The sequence below is a fragment of the Lipotes vexillifer genome, unplaced genomic scaffold, assembly GCF_000442215.2.
Source record: "Lipotes vexillifer unplaced genomic scaffold, Lipotes_vexillifer_v1.1 scaffold466, whole genome shotgun sequence".
NCBI lineage: Eukaryota > Metazoa > Chordata > Mammalia > Artiodactyla > Lipotidae > Lipotes > Lipotes vexillifer.
Genome location: NW_006796103.1, coordinates 649,558 through 671,674, shown reverse-complemented (window position 1 = coordinate 671,674; position 22,117 = coordinate 649,558). Strand labels below are relative to the sequence as shown.

General features: G+C 47.3%; 1 protein-coding gene across 1 annotated transcript in view; it reads left to right on the top strand.

The window, feature by feature from the left end:
- Positions 1–22,117, top strand: part of PHF2 (PHD finger protein 2) — a 92,897-nt gene that overhangs the window by 29,676 nt on the left and 41,104 nt on the right. The gene's annotated exons all lie outside the window — the stretch shown is intronic.

Here is a 22,117-nt window from a genome sequence, read left to right as displayed (position 1 = left end):
TTCCTGTGTTTTTCCACGGCCTCAGATTTCTCAGGGTGTGGCTCACTGTGAGTCCCTTGGTTAGTGGCATCCCTGCGTCAGGCCTTCCTCTGTGGAGCACCCGGAACATCAAAAACATCCTCTTATGTTCTTTGGAATCACATCTTTGGGGCAGAGTCCCAGCAGTGAACTTATTTGGTCAAAGGACCTGAGGCTGGTTGTATAGCTCATTTGTTGCGATATTGCCCCTTAGGGCACGCAGGGGTGGCTCTAGTGCTGTGACTGACTGGTGAGGCCATGGGGAGATGGAACCTTCTAATTCTTCCAGAGCCTGGGGCTGGGGGCCCTGCCTAGGAGTCTTTCCAGCAGGAAAGGGTGATGGACCCCTCCCTAAGAGGGAGGACCCCTGAGTCTCCTGGACCAGTGGGGGCACAGATGTGGGAAGGAAGCTGAGAAATGGAGATGGACTCCCAGGTCTGTGGCTTCCCTTCCCAGGGACCCAAGGCTACAGAGGCAGCTAGCCCAGATGATGGTGCTGGTGCTGGGAACCTCATATTGGTGCCCTGGGCCACAGTGCACGGGCAGGACAAGGCCCAATCAAGATACTGGGTCCCCTCCCCTAGGGCCCTGTCACCACTTGGCGGGAGCGGCCAGGTCGGGAAAGGGATGGTTGGCTCCTGGCTGGGCCTGGTGTTTCCAGCGCAGAGCACAGGGTGTTCACGGGCCTTGGATACAGTCTGTCCTTTGGTTGACTTTGAGGTGCCGTGGACCCCCCCAAAGTACTGCTGGTGCTGGACTCCCACTGCCCACGCAGCTGGGGTCACAGCCCCTTCCCCTTCCCCAGGCTAGCCCTCACCTCAGGGCCTTTACAGCTGGTTTCTGTCTGCAGCCTCTTCGCTCAAGCCCGGCTATACCTGCTGCCTGAACATTCTCTCCACTAGTGTCGACCACATGGAAACCTGGACGCCCCCACTGTCTGCAGGTTCAAATGACAACCCGCAGCCTGGGTCGGGACATGCTGGGTGCACCCTGAGTCCCTGCCAGCCTGTCTTGAGCCAGGACCACACAGGCTCCTCATTGTACACCGCACCTTTGCCCAGAGGCACCCCTTACTGCAAATCTGCTTGTGGAAGGAAGCCTTATTCTCCCGTCAGGATGGCTTGTTCCAGATACTGCTGGAACTCCTATGTGATGGCATCCCCATGGGGTTGTGTGGCCTGGCATAGTGCACTTACCTTCAGTGCTCACCTTGTTATTGCCCCATTGTCAACACCTGGAGGCTACCCAGTGGCTGCCTCTGGATCCCCAGCCCACAGCCAGTTGTGGTCCAGATGGGCTCAGGGTCTGGGGTGGGCCAGTCTGCACCCACTGGACACTGCTAGTGTGTCTGTGGTCGTCTCAGAAGACTGCTGGCCAAGGGGGCATTTCTGCTGTTTGGGGGGACACCCTGGCCTTGACCTGTGAGCCTATGAGGAAGCACCGAGAGTGTGGAGGAGAAGACCCTGAGATAAGGAGGCCCCTGCAAGATGGGAGAAGACAGATGGTGCTCCAGACATCAGACTAAGAGGCAGATGGTGGGTGGTGGGTGGAGGCCTGCACTCACCAGGTGGGGGCTGAGGGTCAGGCACAGTGGAGGCCTCAGCCTGGAGCCCTGAGCTCTGCTCCTGGTATCAGGGAATCAGGGAGAAGAGTGGGCTTAGAGGGGGTGAACAGGAGGCCTAGGCTTTGCTTTTAAATTTAGAGAGATGATTTACATTAGCATAGGATTCCAAAATTAAATAGCAGCATGTTTCACCATCTCATTACCCAGTAAGTCAGTATTTCTTATATCCTAGTCCTTGTCCGTTTGCTTGCTCATTTTTAAGTTATTTTAAGTAATATCTGAGGTAGATATTATTTCTATAGGTTTTTATTAGTATTTCCCTCATAAGATTTTCACTTAAGGTTTTGGCAGCTTTTCTCCAGCATTCTCACCAGATGGCTCCCCATGTCTCTCTAGGATCTTTCAGTTAGTGAGCATGTGGACACACGTGGAACTTTTCCTTTCTGATTGAAAAAAGACTTTTTTAAAGAGTAGTTTTAGATTTACAGAAAGATTGAGTGGAAAGTGCAGAGTCCCCATGTACCCCTTCATACCTGCCCCCAGCCTTCCCTATTATTAACATCTTGCATTAGTGTGACATATTTGTTATAATTCATGAGCCAATATTGATACATTATTACTAACTAAAGTCCCTAGTTTACATTAGGGTTCACTCTTGGTGTTGTACACTCTATGTTTTTGGACACACATATAATGACATGTACCTGCCATTATATCAATAGTATAATACCGAGTATTTTCACTGCCTTAAAAATCCTCTGTGATCCCTCCCCCTATCCCCCCTGGCAACCACTGATCTTTTTACTGTCTCTGTAGTTATGGGTTTTCCAGAATGTCATATAGTTGGAATCATACATGTGTAGTCTTTTCAGACTGGCTTCTTTCTCTTAGTGATGTGCATTTAAGTTTCCTCCATGTCTTTCATGGCTTGATAGCTCATTTCTTTTTAGTGCTGAATAACATTCATCATCTGGTATGCAACAGCTTATTTATCTATTCAACTACTACAGGCATCTTCGATGCTTCTGAGTTTTGGAAATTATGAATAAAGCTGCTATAAACATCCATGTGCAGGTATTTGTGTGGACATAAGTTTTCAGTTCATTTGAGTAAAAACCAAGGAATACCATTTCTGGATTGAATGGTAAGAGTACACGTAGCTTTGTAAGAAACTGACAAACTGTCTTCCAAAGTGGCTACAGCATTTGCATTCCCACCAACAATGAATGAGAGTTCCTGTTTTTCCACATTTTCACCAGCATTTGATGTTGTCAGTGTCCCAGATTTTGGTCATTCTAATAGGTGTGTAGTTGCATCTCATTGTTTTGTTTTAATTTTATTTATTTTTGGCTGCATTGGGTCTTCACTGCTGCACTGGCTTTCTCTAGTTGCGGAGAGTGGGGGCTACTCTTCATTGCAGTGCATGGGCTTCTCATTGCGGTAGCTTCTCTTGTTGCAGAGCATAAGCTCTAGGCGCGTGGGCTTCAGTAGTTGCAGCACACGGGCTCAGTAGTTGCGGCTCGCGGGCTCTAGACTGCAGGCTCAGTAGTTGTGGTACACGGGCTCAGTTACTCTGTGGCATGTGGGATCTTCCCGGACCAGGGATCAAACCCGTGTCCCCCCATACTGGCAGGCGGACTCATAACCACTGGGCCACCAGGGAAGTCCCGATACCATGCTATCTTGATTACTGTAGCTTTATAGTAACTCTTGAAGTTGGACAGTGTCAGTCCTCCAACTTCTTTCTTCTCCTTCAGCATTGGCTATTCTGTCTCTTTACTTTCCATTTAAACTTTAGAATCAGTTTGTCAGTATCCACAGAATAACTTGCTTTCCTTTTCATTGGGATTGCATTAGATCTATAGATCAAGTTGTGAAGAACTGACATCTTGACAGTATTGATTCTTCCTATCCATGAATATGGAGTATTTCTCCACTTATTTAGTTCTTTGATTACATTCATCAAAGTTTTATAGTTTTCCTTATATGGATCTTGTATATATTTTGTTGGATTTATACCTCAGTATTTCATTTTTGGGGGTGCTAATGTAAATTGTATTGCATTTTTAATTTCAATTTATAATTGTTCATTGTGGTATATAAGAAAGCAATTTACCTTTGTATATTAACATTGGTATCCCACAACCTTGCCCTAATCACTTACAGTTCCAGAAGGTTTTTGTTGATTGCTTAGGACTTTTATGTAGACTATCATGTCATCTTCAAACAAAGACAGTTTTATTTCTTCCTTCCCAATCTGTATATTTTTTATTTCCTTTTCTTGTCTTATTTTATTAGCTAGGACTTCCAGTACCATGCTGAATAAGAGTGGTGGTATTGAGTATCCTTGCCTGGTTCCTGATCTTAGGGGAAAAACATCTAGTTTTTCATATTGCATATGATGTTAGCTGTAGTTTTGTGTGTGTGTGTTTGTTTATTGTTTTTTTAGGACTTTGTAACCAAGTAGAGGAAATTCCCCTCTATTCCTAGTTTGTTGTGAATTTTTACACAAAGGAGTGTTGGACTTTGTCATATACTTTTTCCCCATCTATTGGTATGATTATATAATTTTTCTTCTTTAGCCTGTTTATGTGGTGGACTTTGTTAATTGATTTTCTTTTTAAAAATTTATTTATTTATTTATTTTTGGCTGTGTTGGGTCTTCGTTGCTGCACGCGGGCTTTCTCTAGTTGTGGCGAGCGGGGGCTACTCTTCGTTGTGGTGCACAGGTTTCTCATTGCGGTGGCTTCTCTTGTTGTGGAGCACAGGCTTTAGCTGCGGGGGCTTCAGTAGTTGCAGCACATGGGCTCAGTAGTTCTGGCGCGTGGGCCCAGTACTTGTGGCTTGCAGGCTCTAGAGTGCAGGCTCAATAGTTGTGGTGCATGGGCTTAGTTGCTCCATGGCATGTGAGATCTTCCTGGACCAGGGATCGAACCCATGTCCCCTGCATTGGCAGGCGGATTCTTAACCATTGCACCACCAGGGAAGTCCCAATTGATTTTCAAATACCGAATCAACCTTGCTTAGGTGAAATAAATCCCTCTTGGTCTTTTTAACATATTGTTGAATTTGACTTGCTAATGTTTTGTAGAAGATTTTTGCATCTGTGTTCATGAAAGATATTGGTCTATAGTTTTCCTTTCTTGTCTTTGTATGGTTTTCCTTTCTTTGTCCTTGTCTGGTTTTAGTATTAAGATAATGCTGGCCTCATAGAAAGAGATAGGAAGTATTTCCTCTGCTTCTAATTTCTGGAAGAGATTGTAGAGAATTGGTATAATATTGTCCTTAAATGTTTGCTAGAATTAATCAGAGAACCCATCTGGGCCTGGTGCTTTCTATTTTGGAAGGTTTTTAAATATTGATTCAATTTCTTTAATAGATACAGTCATAAGCAGATTATTTCTCCTTGCGTGAGTTTTGGTAGATTGAACCTTTCAAAGAATTGGCTTATTTAATCTAGGTTATCAAATTTGTGGGCTTAGAGTTGTTCATAATATTCCTTCATTAATCGTTCAATGTCCATGGGATCTGTAGTGATGACCCCTCTTCCATTTCTGACATTAGTAATTTGTGTCTTCTCTCTCTATTTTTCTTTGTTAACTTGGCTAGAGGCTGATTAATTGATTTATCTTTCCAAAGAACCATATTTTGCTTTCTTTGATTTTTTTCTATTTGCTGTTTTCATTTTCATTAATTTCTGCTCTAATTTTTTTTTTTTAATTATTTCCTTCTGCTTACTTTGGAGTTAGTTTTCTTTTCTTTTTCTAGTTTCCTCAGGTAGAAGCAGAGATAACTCATTTTAGATCTTCTTTTGTAATGTTTGCATTCAATGCTGTAGATTTCCCTTTAAGCACTACTTTCACTGCATCCGATAAATTTTCTTAAGTTGTGTTTCATTTTCATTTAGTTAGAAATATTTTTAAATTTCTCCTTAGACTTTGTCTAGGTGTTATTTAGAAGTGAGTTATTTAATCTCCTAGTAGTTGGGGGGTTTTCTAGATATCTTTTTGTTATTGGTTTGTAGTGTAATTCCATTGTGGTATGTGAGCATCCTTTGTATGACTTCTAGTCTTTTAAATTTGTTAGTGTGTGTTTTATTGCCCAGAATGTGATCTCTCTTGGTGAATGTCCTGTGTGAGCTTGAGAGGAATGTTTATTCTGCTTTTGTTGGATGGTGTATTCTATAAATGTCAATTAGATCAAGTTGGTTGGTGGTGGTGTTCAGTTCAACTATATCCTTACTGAGTTTTTGGTCTGTTGGATATGTCAGTTATTGATAGAGGGTGTGGAAATCTCTAATATAATAATGGATTTGTCTATTTCTCCTTGAAGCCTATCAGTTTTTGCCTCTGGTATTTTGATGTGCTGTTATTAGGCACAGACACGTTCAGGATTGTTATATCCTCTTGGAAAATGAAGCCATTTATCATTATGTAATGCCCCTCTTTATCCTGATGATTTTTCTTACTCTGAAGTTTACATTGTCTGAAATTACTTTAGCTACTCTGGCTTTCTTTTGACTAGCATAAGCAATGATATATCTTTCTTCATCCCTTTACTTTTTCCCCTCCATCTAAATTTTTAAATTTTTATTATTTTTTAACAGACTTTTATTTTTTAGAGCAGTTTTAGATTCAAATTGAGCAGAAAGCACAGAGTTCCCATACCCTCCCTGCCCCTACATTGTCCCTTTACTTTTTAAAATTAATTAATTAATTAATTTTTGTCTGCATTGGGTCTTTGTTGCCGCACACAGGCTTTCTCTAGTTGCAGTGAGCGGGGGCTACTCTTCGTTGTGGTGTGCAGGCTTCTCATTGTGGTGGCTTCTCTTGTTGCAGAGCACGGGCTCTAGGCGTGCAGGCTTCAGTAGTTGTGGCACGTGGGCTCAGTAGTTGTGGCTCATGGGCTCTGGAGTACAGGGTCAGTAGTTGTGGTGCATGGGTTTAGTTGCTCTGCGGCATGTGGGATTCTCCCAGACCAGGGATCAAACCCGTGTCCCCTGAATTGGCTGGCGGATTCTTAACCACTGCACCACCAGGGAAGTCCTGTCCCTTTACTTTTAATCTACCTCTTTATATTTAAAATGAGTTTCTGATAGAAAACGTGGTTTTGTTTCTTCCCCCCGACTCTTATAGTCTCTGTCTTTTAATTTGTATATTTAGACCATTGATTTTTAAAGTGATTATTGAAAATGTTGGATTAATATCTATTATATTTGTTTTCATTTTCTATTTGTTGCCCTTGTTGTTTGTTTAGGTTTTTGTCTTCCACTCTTTTTCTGCCTTCTCAGGTTTTAATTGAGCATTTTACATGATTTTATTTTTTCTCCTCTCTTAGTATATATACTTCTTTTTAAACCTTTTCTTTTAGTGGTGGCTCTTGAGTTTGCAATATATATATTTATGGCTTGCAATATATATATTTATGGCTAAGCCAAGTCCACTTTCAAACAATATACCACTTATGGATAGTGCAGGTTCCTTATAACAGAGTATCCCCTATTCCTCCCTCCCATCTCCTATGACGTGGCCATCATTCATTTCACTTATCCATAAGCTATAATCAAGTTCACTGTTGCTATTATTATTTTGAACAAATTATCATCTGTTAGATCGAGAATAAGAAAATAACAGATTTCATGTTCCCTTAATTTTTGCCTTTTCTAATGCTCTTCTTTTCTTTATGTAGATCCAAATTTCTGACTTATGTTCGTTTCGTTCTCTCTGAAGATATTCTTTTAACATTTCTTGCAAGGTGGGTCTACTGGTGACAGATTCCCTCAATTTTTGCTTGTCTGATAAAGTCTTCATTTCTCCTTCACTTTTGGAGGATAATTTTGCAGGATACAAAATTCTAGGTTGGTGTTTTTTCTTTCAGCATTTAAAATGTTTTACTCTGCTTTCTTCATATTTGAATGATTTCTAAAGAGAAGCCCATATAATTCTTATCCTTGCTCTTCTATGAATAAAATGGTTTACCCCTATGGCTTTTGTTTCAAGGTTTTCTCTTTTTCTTTTTTCTGTTACAGTGTTTTTAATTTCTAGCACTTCCTTTTGTTCCTTTCTTAGGATTTCCATCTCTGTGCTTATATTGCCCATCTGTTCTCACATGTTGCCCACTTTTTCCATTAAAACCCTTAACATAGTAATCATAGTTATTTTATTTCCTTATCTGATAATTCCAACATCTCTGCCATATCTGAGAAAGCATATCTCGTGCTTTCTCTGTTTTTTCAGACTGTGTGTTTTTTTTTTTTGTCTTTTAGTATGCTTATTTTTTGTGCAAAAAAGCTATTTTAAAGACAAGAAAACTGTCCCCCATCCAGAGGTGCTCACTTGTAACTGCTGTACACCACAGCCTCCCTCCCATCTCTTTTCTTTGTGGATGTTGGGATGACTCAGTGTGCTGTTTCCTGTACTGCAGCATAAACGTGTCCCTGTCAGTACAAACCTTTGGGTGCATAACGATCTGTTAGGTGGAAACTGACTTAACAGCTCCCCTGTTGTTGGATACTTTAGTTTGTGAGTTTTTTAGTCTCTCCTGACCTGGGGAGGCTGAAAAGCAGGTTTTCTTGCTGTAGTCTATGGACAAGGCTGAGAGGCTGAGAGAGGCACCCAGAGGGGCAGCACCCAGGCCAGCCTCCTCCCTCCTGCCTCACCCTGATGCTGTTGCAGGCCTGGGCTGGACCAGGACTCCTGGCATTTCAGCATCCTGGCCTCCCAGCATCCTATGACCACATACCAGCTATGCTGTTAGTTCTGCAGGTCAGTGTCCCAGAGCAACTCCAGGCCTAGCGTCTCCTAGGACAGATGCAGTCCCCTTGCTGCTGGACTGCCTTTTGGTCAGGATGTGTACAGACCCTGTGTTGGTGGGGGAGGAGGGGTTGCTACCCCAGACATCATCACTGAGGTCTGGCCAAGGAGGGAGCATTGGAAGGCCTCAGAGGCCATTGGGACCTCTCACTACCTTGGCACCGGGCAGTGGAGGAGGGCCTCAGGTGGGCTTAGCCGCCTAGAGCAAGGGAGTATATATATTCTGACCTGGTGATGGGGGCAGAAGCAGAGGTTGCAAACTGCCTGCTGGGCCACAGGTGTGTGCTGGGCCCATGATGCTGGTCAACACAGGGTTTTCAAAAACAGTTCCATTAGCTGCAACATATTAAAATCAACATATTAAAATCAAGAAATTTCACATAAAGATGTGCATTCTCACGTTTTCTTGAAAAATTGGGAGATTTGACAGAGCTCAGTGCACATCCACAAGGTGCCCCCATGGGCCTGCTTGGCATTGGGCTGTGGTGTTCCCGTCTCTACTGCTCACTGAGCTGAGTGGGGGCTGTACCTCTGCCCCCTCACACCTGCCCGCTCCTACCTGTGGGCATGCAGCATCCCCTGTGCACAGTCAGGGCCCATTTGGTGGGTTGTTCTAGATGACCTTCAGGTCCCTGCCATGTAGAAATGTGATGGGTCTCTGAGGGCTAGTTGTGTGGAGATCCGTGAGTGCTAGGGCTTCTGTCCTTTCCTTAGAGCTGTGTCAGGGAAGGCTGCCCCTGTGCATTGGGCTGCCTGCTTCCTGCCATGTCCCAGAACAACATTAAACTGATTTGTTGAAGGAATTAAAGCAGGGTGGGTAGGCCCACTGTCTACGCTTGCCCTTAGTGTCCTTGTCTCACAAATGAGAGTGCTGGGAAGGATGGATTTTTGCTGAGAGTCCCTTCTTTTTTTTTTTTTTTTTTTTTTTTTTTTTTTTTTTTTTTTTTTTGTGGTACGTGGGCCTCTCACTGTTGTGGCCTCTGCCGTTGCGGAGCACAGGCTCCGGACGTGCAGGCTCAGCAGCCATGGCTCACGGGTCCAGCCACTCCGCGGCATGTGGGATCCTCCCAGACCGGAGCACGAACCCGTGTCCCCTGCATCGGCAGGCGGACTCTCAAACAATGCGCCACCAGGGAAGCCCTCCCTTCATTTTTGATGCTGCAAGAGCCTTCGATTCTTACCTGCTTGAACCTGCTCTCAGAAAGTTCTGAGTACGTACCATAAGTACACGCCAGCACTTGCTTATGACCTACATTCTATGCAGATATATTTTCGAGAGTCAGAAGAGTATATCTTTAAAAGTCTATTTTTATCCTTTAAAAAATTCAAATAGCTCTAATATGAATCTAATCAGTTTATTGGGATTACAGTTGTTCTTTATAATGTTTAAAGGGAGTTAGCAATATGCACACACAGGAAAAAATTCAACAGTCAAGAATTTGTCTTCGGTGGCAGCTCTGTCTCCTCTCTGCTGACCACCAGTCTTCTCCAAAGGTGGCCACTTGGGTTAGGTTTCTGAGTCTTTGCAGAACATTCTGATTACAGAGGAGCATGTGTATGCATTTCTTTCAGTGCCCCACAAAAAATGGGTGTGTGCCCTGGCCCCTTCTGTAACTTGTGCTCTTTACTGCACAATAAATCCTGGAGATTGTTCCAGATAGAAAGTGTAGAGTTTGTACTTCTTGGCATTCCAGACATTTACCTAAGTCTCCCCTGGATGCGGCACCTGGTTGCTGCTGCAGTAAACGCCCTGTACACCCCTGTGCCAGTGTACCTGTGCATTCCTGGAAGAGGGCCACAGACAAGGGTACACATGTTCTCAGTATCAGCAGCTTCCATCCTAGAGGCTGTGCCAATGTGTGTTTCTGCTGAGGACATAGAATGCTTGTCTGTCTGCAGCATCGACACACCAGGTACTCTCCAGTCTCCTAGGGCTGTGCCAGCCGATAGGTGGAAAACCTTGCAGTTTTAGTTTGCATGTCTTACTGAGAGTGCTGTTGTACCTCTTTCCATATGTTGAAAAACCACTATGTCCTTTTCTGTAAATTGTTTACTAAAAGCCATGATTTGAATCACTGGTCAGGCAGTTTCACTATGTTTTTTTTCCTACAAAACGTCTTTCTGCTCTTTGCTCCATTCTTGACATGTGGTCCAGACCTAAACTGAGGTCTCGCAGAGGCACATGAGACTCCACGGAAAGCAGTCATTGATTTGGGTACTTGGTATTTTTCACTCCTGGTGCTGCTGTTCATTGTTTGGAATTGTTTGGGTTTTGTGTCCCTGAGGCCAGCAGCAGGGCACCCTGGCAGGGCTATGGGGAGATGTCCCCCTCAGCTGTGTCTCTGTGGGGTGTGGGAAAGGCCAGGTTTCCCTCCCTGACATGGCCTTGGTTAATTAGTGCCATGAGCCTCTGTGTCCTGCTTACTTCTCTCCAACAAACACTTACCTACACTAAACCTGCAGATGTGGTTTGTACTTTTAAATGCTTCAGGAGTAAGATTTTAAGAAGGCAACCCTTAGGAGGGTTGTTTCAGCTAAGTCCACATGAGTGTCATGGACCCTTGAGTGCTGACCTCCCTCTGGTTCCGTCCTGTTCTTGTTTGCTTATGGGTGGCAGCGGGGGTGGCGTCTGCTCAGTTGTGATCTCTACTGGAGTCTCCATGCCGACTGGAAATCAAGGACTTCCCTGCTTCCTCTGGGATGGAGCTGCCCATGGATTTCTAGGTCGTGGAGCTTTAGTGATCTTGGGACTTTGGAGATGCGCCAGCAAAGCAGTTTGCTTAGGGCTGAGTAACAGGACTCGTGGAGGATAAGTGACTTATGTCCCAGGTGCAGGGGGCTGTGCTCCATCTGTGGTTTCCACCAGTCACTCCTGGGGTTTTCCATCAGCAAATATAGTCCAGAAATGAGGTTGAGCAGTGAATTCCTAGGCAAAGCTGGCACCTGGGCGCAGACTGTGGCCGAGGGCCAAGGTTGCTAACCAGGAGCAAGCCTGGGACTCATACTGTGCATGTGGGCTGCTTTTCTGGAAGGGGTTGTGTGTCCCCCTAAGAAGGAAGTTATAGCCCCGATGGCTCATGGAAACCCCAGGTGAGAGCTGAGAGGAGCATAGGTCCAGCCCCACCTAGCTTCCTATAATAGGCCCTGCTATAGCAGCTCCCAGGCCCCAGCTCGTCTTTAGAAATGGGCCTAATCCAATAAGTTAAGTGGGGCTTGGGGTCCAGATCTTCAGAACCTTCCCAAAGGCTCTACCATCTTGTCTGGACATATTGCCAAGACAATATAATTGCTAGGACATATTGGTAAGTGGAAACCCCAGGGCAATAACTGGATCAGCCCTGGACACTGAGGCCACAGGTCCGACGTTGTGCGGGCAACAGAGTGACCCCTCACAAAGTCGCTTCTTCATCACCTGATAGTGGACTTGCCCTGACCAAGAGACTCCAGGGTGCATGCCCATGGGGGCACAGCCTGACCCGAGTCTGTGACCTGCACCAGCACCACCCATGGGGCACTTGTGTCAGGTGTGCTTGTGCAGGAACACCAGATAGTTCAGAACTCAGTGTCTGTAGGAGATCACTGGCTTGGAGCTTGCAAAAGGCAATAGCGCCAAAGACAAATAGCATCCCTCACCCCCATTTAAGGAGCCCAGAGGCTGGGCAGCTGGTGCCATGTGTGATTCTGGGTCAAATATACAAACAGCTGTGAGGAATGTTGTCAAGACAACTGGGAAAATGTGACTATGTAGACATGTGCATTTAGGATACATCTAACTTTGATGTTGTGGTTATGGTGGCGACAGCTTGGTTCTTAGGAGACTGCAGGCTGATGAATTAGGGGGCCGGTCCTCATGTCTATAACATATTTTCAAGTGTTTCAGAAAAAACTACAGAGATATAAAGTAAATAAGGGGGAATTGTTAACCATTGGAGAACCTGAGTGAAGGGAACGTGGGCATCCATTGTAATTTTTCTATAGGGTTTAAAATTTCAATATGGGAAGTGGGTTGGGAGAGCCCTCTCAGGTGATGGTGACATTGAGCAGGCAGAGACCTGTCACCTACCTCCTCTGCCTGAGTCCCTCACCTGTGCCAGGGGAGGGCCTGGGTCCTGTCCATCTCATAGTGGCACCTGTTTGTAGACTCCCCAGGGCTGTACTCCGCCCCACTTGGGACCCTTCCTGGGGCCCTGTGCTTGCTCCCCGCTGCCCTGCTCCTCTCTATTCTGTCAATCCTCTCACCGCCCCTCATACTGCCTTTGGTGCCTTTACCAGATGAAGGAGACTAGGGATGTGAGTCACCTGCTCCAAGGTGGCTGGCAAGAGAGGTGTGTGGACATTGGAGACCTTGACCTCCACCTGCACCCACTGGAGTGGGTTTTATAAACATCAGTTTATAGGGTCATGACTCACCTTGTTTAAACCTTTGAACTAAGAGAGAGGAGAAACCCCACGTGTCCTACAAGGTACATCTATGAATGTTTGCTTCCATTGTAAGTATGGACACAAGTGTTTCTTTTAGAGATTGTGATAAATTGGGAAGTTAAAGAAGTGAAGGCTCTTTGGGCTCTGCTTTCCTCCCCTGCAGTGGTGCTTCCTCCAGATTCCTGTGAGTGGTGCTTTCTGGGTTGGCCTGGAGGATGACGGAGACTCCTCTCCAGCATGTCTGCCTGTGTCTTCCATCCCCCCATGGCTTTCAGCCCCTCCGTGGCTTTGTCCCCCCGATGGCTGCTGTTCCCCCATGGCTTCCAACCCCCCATATCTTCCATCCCCCGGAGGCTTCTGTTTCCCCTGGGTGCCCCATCCTGCTGAGGAAAGTGTGGAGAAGCACAAACAAAGGTATTACGGCCAGGAAGGAAAAACTTTGGGCAAGATGGGGTGGGGCTCAGCTGGTCAGAGGCCACTGGCCCCTTATTCTCTCCTTGGAGATAGGGAGGGGCTGGGCTGGAGTCCATTCACCTCAGAGTCCTGGAGGAGTGGATGTGACACATCTGGGAAGAAGAATAGATGTTGACATTCTTTCCATGTGGATTCTGTGTTTCCCTCTGGAGTTCTGCTCTTAGCCACTTGCTGACAGATATGAGAGCGTGTGTCATGATCCATCAGACCAGCAGGAGAAAATGCTGCTGCTGCTGATAATGCTGATGATGGTGGTGATGGTGGTGATGGTAGTGATGATATTGGCGATGATGGTGATGATCATGATGGTGATGACTGTACTGATGATGATGGTGATGGTGACGATGACTACAACGAGCAGTAAACTGTCTTTGCAGACTCCTGCTTGTGCCAGGCATGGTGCTGGGCACTGTACATACAATCCTTTTTGAGCTTACCTGCCCCACTGGCAGGGGCTAGGAGGACAACTGTCCTTCACATTCTGGAACCTGTTTTCATTTCTTTTGAGTATTCAGTCCCTCCCCATAGTCCTGGTTATCTGTGGCTGTGTAATAGTCACCCCAAAACATAGTGGTTTCTGACAACAACTGTGTGGATTTTCCCCACAAGTCTGCATCTGAGCTCAGCAGACAGACCTACTCCCACCAAATCTCTGTCATTGCTCTGTGGCTGGGTCCCTACGAGGTCCAGGTGGAAGCCACATGGTCTGTGTGACTCTTGGGGGTCCTGATATACTGAGTCCCCGGGCTGACTGCCCTCCGGGGTTGGTAGTGAGACCCTCCTCTGTGGCGCAGTGTCACCTACTGCCCCCCAGGCCATGGCAGGCACCCTGTCATCCCATGCACACAGGCGTCCCCCTCAGGTCTGGCTGTTTTCTCTTTCCCCTTTCCTGCTTCTCTTTATGAACTTGTCCTATGAGGGCTCAGGTGCCTCAGGGGTCCAGTCCTTACTGCACCCTCCGCCTCCTCCTGTGGCAAAGTGTTTGCTACCTACTCCTGCACAGCAGGCCCTTGGCTGACTGGAAGCTGTGAAGGCTCCTGAGCATGGCGTATGAGCTGTGGGGTGCAAACAGACTTGGCTGCCCCCACCTGCTCTTGCCACCTTTTCACGTGGTCCTGGCAAATGTGGACCTCTCTGGGCCTCAGCTTCCCCCTTGCACAACATGCCTGAGGCTCTTAGGGTGAAACCACAAAACCCACGGACAGCTGCTGCCTGGGGGCATCCCGAGGTGGGACCCACACACACTGCCTTGAGCCCATGTGTGGCTCTGAGGGTGTCAATTCCCTTCTCCCACTGTGATTTCTCCCCTGTCATGTGGAGAAGGTTGTGTGGCTCCTGGACTAGTGGCTGGGCATTCAGTGATTTAGTAGTTGTTCACACGATTAGGGCCTAAAGGACCACCTTAAGTTTGACATGTGGCTGATGACCATCTTGAAGCCGAGTGGTGACTGAGTTGTGGTCCCCATGGCTGCATCGTGTGGAAATGTGTCAGTGACCAGTTTCTGGGTATCCTTTGGAGACCACAGGCTGGAATGGGGGAGGATGAGGGAGGAAGGGGATGGCCGTGAAGTGGGGCTGGCTTGACATAGGATGAAGTCATCATGAGGGGAATCACTGAGCACCCCCATGCTTTCTAGGGCTCCTTGGCCAGCCCAGGCTTCCATGCAGGTGTCCGCCTGCCCTGCCTCTCCTTGTTGTCTCCAACGTGGCCTCTCCCCTCCATCAGGCTCCCTGGGGGAGACCCAGGGGCCCTGAGATGGGTGTCCCAGCCTTGCTGCAGGGTGGACAGCTCAGGAGCCCTTCTCAATGGGGCACCAGGACCCAAGAAATGTGGGAGGAGGTGAGCTGGGAAGGGGCACCGTTCTGACTTTCCAAATAAAGCAGGAATTTTGCTGCTTGTTATAAAAAGAATACACACTCATTTTCAGTGATTTAGGAAAGTACAGAAAAGTGTAAAGAGAAAACAAGCATGCCACTGCCCGGCACCAGTGTGGAGCCCTTCTGTATCACTGTGTGCCAGGGCTGTAGTTTTAGTGTCTGCAGATCTTAAACATGTAAACTCAAAAATAAAACCTGAGTTTTGATGACTGCATAATATTCTGCTGTGTGAGCATAGCATGACCTGGGTATCTGAACTCCTGGCTGGAAAAGTTTACTGCTCCTAATTTTTCACTGTTTTAAATAATCTTGAGGTGGACCATCTTGCATGTGAATCCTGTATGCATTTCTACTTCCTGCCTTATAATAGGTTTGTAGTTGTGGAATTACTGGCCTGAAGGATAAAATCCTTCTAAAAGCTCTTGGCACACACGACCATATTTGGGGAGACTCCTTCCCATGTTAATTCCTCCATGGGCAGGATGAGTGCCTGGTCCCAGTGGCCCCACCTGCATCATGACCATTATTGACACGGCAGCTGTGCCACCTCTGAGCTCCTCGGTGCTTCACATTGCAGGGGCTGGCATGTGAGGCGAGGTTTGCCCGTCCCCCTCCCCTCTGGAATTGACAGGGGCCACTTCCTTTTTTGAGGCTCCTCCCCTAACTTAAAAAAAAGTCGAAACAGTGTTACAGAAGTTGTGGTTTATGTTAAATCAACATTCTTGACAACACAATAGAAAAAAACCACAATGCAATCTAATTGTGGATTCATGAGAAAGTTCCAGCCTTGATTCTCAAAGGCTGAGCAGAGGAGTGTGGTGGGGTGCCCAGGCCGGGCCAGGAGCCTGTGCCCTGGGGAGCTCCTCTGGCAGGACCATCACCATGAGGTCATACCCTGCATGCTTGGGGCTGGGATTCTAGAAAGTCCTGCTGGAAGTCGCCCTATTGGAGGGCAGAGCAGGGATTACTGTGGGACGACCTCAGAAGAGCCGCTTCCTCTCTCGGTCCCCCTGGCCCTTGGTGTCACAAGGGTCTCACAACCAGAGCATCTCCAAGGGGCAGATTCAGATTTTGTACAAAGAGCAGGGAACCCAGGCTTCCTTGGGAGCAGGACTTCCCAAGGGTGGCTGGCCACTTTGGCAATTGTGACATGATTTTGCCACCTTTGCAAGTGTCTGAAATCTGCAGCCTCCCACCCCTCAGTTCCCTTTTTCTTGGTCATTTTCTTTGGTATCTTATCCCCCACTCACCTCTGCCTTTGAAAATTCTGTTGTCTTTCTACTCACTGGGCTCTGGGTACCAAATTACCTTTAACATTTGTTTGGGGTTGACTTTCTGGCATGCTGGGGTTGCTGGTGGCTCAGATCAAACCAGTTCCCGGCCCCACTGGGTCGTGAGCCCCTGAAAATGCAGCTGCATCTCTCCTTGTTTCTCACCACCTGCCCCCTCAGTGGCAAGGTGAGTGCGGTGGCCTGAATGAGCACATAGACAGGAACACATGGGCCCACACACACACTTGCACACACATGTATGCACACACATGCAACTTACATATGTATGCACACATACATGCAGTGCACATACACTCATGCACACACACACACACATTCACACACCCCATAATTTTGTTCTGGGTTTTCCACCAAAAGAAATTATACCGTACACATTCTCCTATTACCTACGATTTTTCAATTTACAATTACTGTGGATATCTTTCCATGTCAGGATGTAAAAATTTACCTCATTCTTTTTATTTTTAAATTAGTTTAGCAGTATCCTACCCTCACAGAGCATTCTGCATTACCGTCTGTGTGTGCCGGGCAGGTGGTTTCCAGGTTTCCTTTATGCTGTGAGGCCTGGGTCCAACCTCAGTCTGTGTCCCAGCCTCTCCCTCAGTTGTCACATGGGCAGAGCCATCCCTGGGCCCCTGGGAGGTCTACAGGTTGGTGGAAACATCACTCATTCATTTGAGTCTTCTCCTAGGGACCTGGAGTCCTGGGTGCCAGCGACCTGGGTTCTCTCCAAGGGAGGGAAAGCGGGGTCAGCAAGGTCCGTGTTGATGTCTTAGGTGGCCCTGGCAGCCTGTGCTTCTGCCTGCTGCCCACCCCCTGGGTGGGCCACGGCTTTCCACCCTGGGCACTGGGGATGGGCAGGCTGGATTTGGCCTCTGAAGCTTCTGTCCTTTAGGAAGCCATGTGGCCTATGGGGTTCTTGGGGGACTGCTGCTCTCACCAGAGTTAATAAGGACAAATACCACAATTATCTGGCTGAATGCGTCTTTTCTCCAAGGTGTCAGGGCTGTCGCAGTTGGAGCTCTGTTTTAGAGCTGATGTCCTGGGTGATTCTGTCCCCATCTAGCCTCGAGGTTTGTGTAGGGCTCCCCTGCCTTGGCCCCACAACACCTCTCCCAGCTGCTGGTCTTTTCCCCTGTAACCTGAGTTACCTCCCCACTCTCTCTCCCTGCCTCTGCCCCTCTCCCTCTTACCCTCATGCCCTCCCCCAGACACCACAGTGTGCTTACCTGGCCAGCCCAGCCCAAGGCCTGGCTGACCCTCCCAGGCTGCAGCTGGGGCTACCTTGTGCAGTTGTGATGATCTTGGGGACACGGATGCAGCTGGGCCCGGACATGTCCAGGGCCCAGCTTGCAGGTGATGCCCCTCATCCTCCTTTTTCCCTTGGAGCATTTGCAGGTAACTTCGAGCCCCTGCTTGGGCCTGGAGTGTATGGCAGGATCTAGTGCCTGCTTCCCAGGAGAGTGATGCCCACCTTCCACCAGGAAGCTCACTGTATCCTCATAGAGCTTTCGTCTGTTGCAGTCCTACAAGGGGCAGGGGGCAGGGGACAGGCGAGGCTCTTGGGTGCCTTGCTGTAGACACAGGAGGACTAGCAGGCTGGGTGTGCTGAGCCCCCCACGTCCATCAGGGCAGTCCTTGGGTGCCAAGCTCTTGTTGTGAGCCAGCAGTGGTCTCCATGGGGTGGGTGGCCTGTCTGCCTCTCCTAGGTGAGGGGTAGCTCTAAGGTGTTCCCAGCAGAACAGAACCCACCTTCCCTGCTTCTCACTTTCTCTTTCAGTCCCGGGGCCTTCCTGCGCAACATAGCAAACAGCCAGACCCATCCTGGCCCAGGTGAGACCTGAGCCCACCAGGTGGTGGTGTTCTAAAGACCCCCAGGGGTGGAGTTGGGGTGTCAGCATGCACAGTGCACATGGTTGTGACCCCCGGGTCTCAGCTTCCACACCTGTCACAGGGGCCCCTGCCGTGGGCTTTCCAGAGCATGATGAGGCTTCAGGGATGTGTGGGACCAGCAGGTAGTGTTTGGGGGAGCCAGTCCCAGTAACTAGGCCTGAGTAACGCCAAGTGAGGGGTTTGTATTTTAAGGCACATTGGTTTCCTTCCTTTTGATTGACCTGGAGCCTCCATCAGAGAAGCCCCTTGGACCTTCCAAGGTGCACCTGACTCCTGACCTCCTGAAAGGGCCCTAAGTCTGTGTCATCTGACCTCAGACATCCTGCCCACCTGCAGGGTCAGTGCCGGCACATAGAGAACCTGCTGCAGCCTCCTTGTTTGTCCCTGGGGCCCCTGGGACCTGGGAAGGCAGGGGTTCACACCGGGCCATGGGACAGAGGCAGACCCATCAGGGGAGGTCGGCCATCCTCAGTGTTTGTGAGCTCCAGGGGCTGCCAGTGAGAAGATAGCCTGGTGCCACTATCCAGTGTGGATGTGCAGTATGCACTGTTGTCCTAAAATAATAACACAGCCAGCTATTTTACCAGCAAAATGGGTTTATTCAGGCACAGCAAGGAGTTGCAATTTGGGACATGCAATCCTGGCAAGCCACAGGAAAGTCCAGGGAACAAAGGAGAGTGACATTATTTTATAGAGGAGAAGGGAGAGTTGGGAGGAGCTGTTGTAAAACAAGAGTCCATTGGAGGAAACTGGGAGTTCGAAATATAGTGGCTTTCATTGGCTAAGTGAGTAAGTTTCATTTGCCTTTGGTTGGCTGGGCTGTTGCCAGGCAAGGAGAAATTCTTCCTCCTTCTGGGTAGTAAAGTAGTAACATTCTTCCTGCTGGAGATACAAAGGTGTAGTCTCTTCCTCTGGGCCTATAATTGACATTGAGTGATAGGGTGTAAGAGCTCTCCCTTATGGCCTCCTGACTCCATTTTAAATGAGGGTCTGTTTATTAATTTTCACAGGACTCCAGGTGTGGACGTGGGGTGTAACTTCTGGGTCCAGTCTCTGGACCTGGCCAATCCTGAGCAGTTGCAGGGCTCTGCCTTTGTCTCAGTCCATGGCTCCTGGTGGGTATGGCTGATGGGGGCTCACTGTGTGCCCAGTTCTACAGTTGCTGGGTTTCAGCCATCTTCACCCTGGTGTGATCACTGGTATCATGAGCCCACTTTATGGATGAGCAAACTGAGGGCAGCCAGCTCAGGACCTGCCATGCAGAGGAGACCCAAGGCACAGGACCCTTCTGTAGCCTGACTCTGGAAGGCAGGGGCATGGGGAAGACTGGTAGGGAAGGAGCAGAGGGTCAGGCCTGGTGGGCTAGCCCTGGGTAGGGGGTGGGGGTTCAGGTGAGCCAGCTCTTCCTCCTCCTGGGTGGAGAGAAGCTGTCTTCTGCTGCCCCAGCCTCCAGGGAGTGCCCCATGCCTGGGGGCTGGGAAGATCTGGCTGTGTTTACTGTCATCACTGTGCCTTTGCCAATGTGGCATGTTACCAGTTTAATGTGTTCAGTTTGGTTAATTTGTCAGTTGAAAATGATATGTATTGTGATTTTAGCTTGCCTTTCATGGGTGGTTAGTGAGGTTGGGCATCCTTCTCACACAGCTGTAGCATGTGCCTGTTCTGTTCCTGGCTCTGCCCTGTTCTGTTGGGAGATCCCTACAGTATATAGTTCGTGGAGGAAGAGTAGAAAAACTTTGCTATATTTGCTGTACATACTTTTCATAGCACTTTGAAGTTTGTTTTCATGATTTGGAGCACTGTTTCAATCCATCAGTGTCCACTTTGCGTCATGAGAGCAAATGTGCCCTCATGTTCTGATTTTGATGGCTTTGTCTTTTACATCTGACTTTTTAGACTTCTTTCACTTTATTACCGTTTATGTTCTGAAGTGAAGACCGAACTTTATGTTTTCAAAAAACATTTGCCAAGGTCTTTCTGGGCTTCAGGCTCTGTTCCCAGGGCTGTCGGACTGCGGCAGCTTTGGCAGGCAGTGTCCTGCCCAGGGACCCTGGGGCGTTGGTGGCCTGCAGAGGGTCTTGTCTGCTGAGTGCTCATCCTGGGCCAATGGCTGAGGGTGGGAGGAGAACCGTCCCTTTGAACAGTGAGGAGACCTCTGGGTGTGGGCAGACAGCTAACCTCTCGTGCCTCAGTTTCCTCATTGTACAATAGGGCTAATGATAATTATCCCGATTACCGCAAGGTTGTTGCGAAAAAATGAATATAGAGTACTTGATGCTGCCAGATGCAGAGTCAGCACTCAGCCAGCCTTAGTGATGATGCGTGGTGTCACTCTCACAGGGCCACCAGGTTCTTTTGTTTTTTGAGATAAAATTCACATAACATAAAATTAACCATTTTAAAGCGAACAATTTGGTGGCATTTAATACATTCACAGTGTTGTGCAACCATCATCTCTATCTAGTTCCAGAACATTTTCATACCAAAAGGAAACTCTGTGTGCACTAAACAGTCACTCCCCATTCCTCTCTGCCCCCACCCTCTGGTGCTGCCAGTCGGCCTCTGTCTCTCTGCATTTACCTATTCTGGGCATGATCATGTAAACGGAATCACAATATGTGGCCTTCTATGTCTGGTTTCCTTCACTCAGCACAATGCTTTTGAGGCTCATCCTTGTTGTAGTGTGCATCAGCACTTCATTCCTTTTTAAGGCTGAATACTACTCCATTGTATGGCGGCACTGCAATTTGTTTAGCCATTCATCAGTTGACAGACATTTGGGTTGCTTCCATCTTTTGGCTATTGTGACTAATGCTGCTGTTAACATTTGTATACAAGGATTTGTTTGAGAAACTGTTCTTAGTTCTTTTGGGTCTATACCTTGGAGTGGAATTGCCAGGTCATATTATAATTTTCTGTTTAACTTTTTGAGGAACCACCATACTGTTTTGCATAGAAAATGTACCATTTTATGTTCCTACCAGTAATGTGAGAGGGTTCTCATTTCTCCACATCTTCACCGGCACTTGCTAGTTTCCTGTTTGTTTGTTTTTTTCTTTTTAAAATTATAGCCATCCTAGTGAGTGTATAGTGGTATCTCATGGTTTTGATTTGCATTTCAGTGGCATCCAGATGACTTAAGGATGTTGAGCTTCTCTTCATGAGCTTGTTGGCCATTTGTATTTCTTCTTTGGAGAAATGTCGATTCAGATCCTTTGACCATTTTTAAATTGATTTGTCTTTTTGTTGTTAAGTTGTAAAGTTCTTTATGCATTCTGCATGATAGACCCTTATCAGGTAATATGATTTGCAAATATTTTCTCCCATTCTGCACAGTGCCTTTTCACTTTTTTGATAGTGTCCTTTAACGCAGAAATGTTTTAAAGTTTGATGATGTCTAATTTATGTCTTTTTCCTTTTGTTTCTTGTGCTTTTGGTGTCATTTCTAGGAATCCATGCCCAAATCCAAGGTCATGAAGATTCACTCCTGTGTTTTCTTCTAAGGGTGTTATAGTTTTAGCCCTTATGTTTAGATTGTTAATCCATTTTCAGTTAATTTTTTGTATGTGATGTGAGGTAGGGGTTCAACTTCACCATTTTGATATCCAGTTGTTCCAGCACCATGGTACAGCTCTCTGGGGAAGGTGACTTAAAGCCGTCCCCTTCACGGGGTCCAGAGGGGCCCTGCCTATGGCTGCAAACTGCCTGTGGTGAAATGGTGGGGGTGCCCTGGCTCTGAGACATGCCCCCCCCCCCCCCCCCCC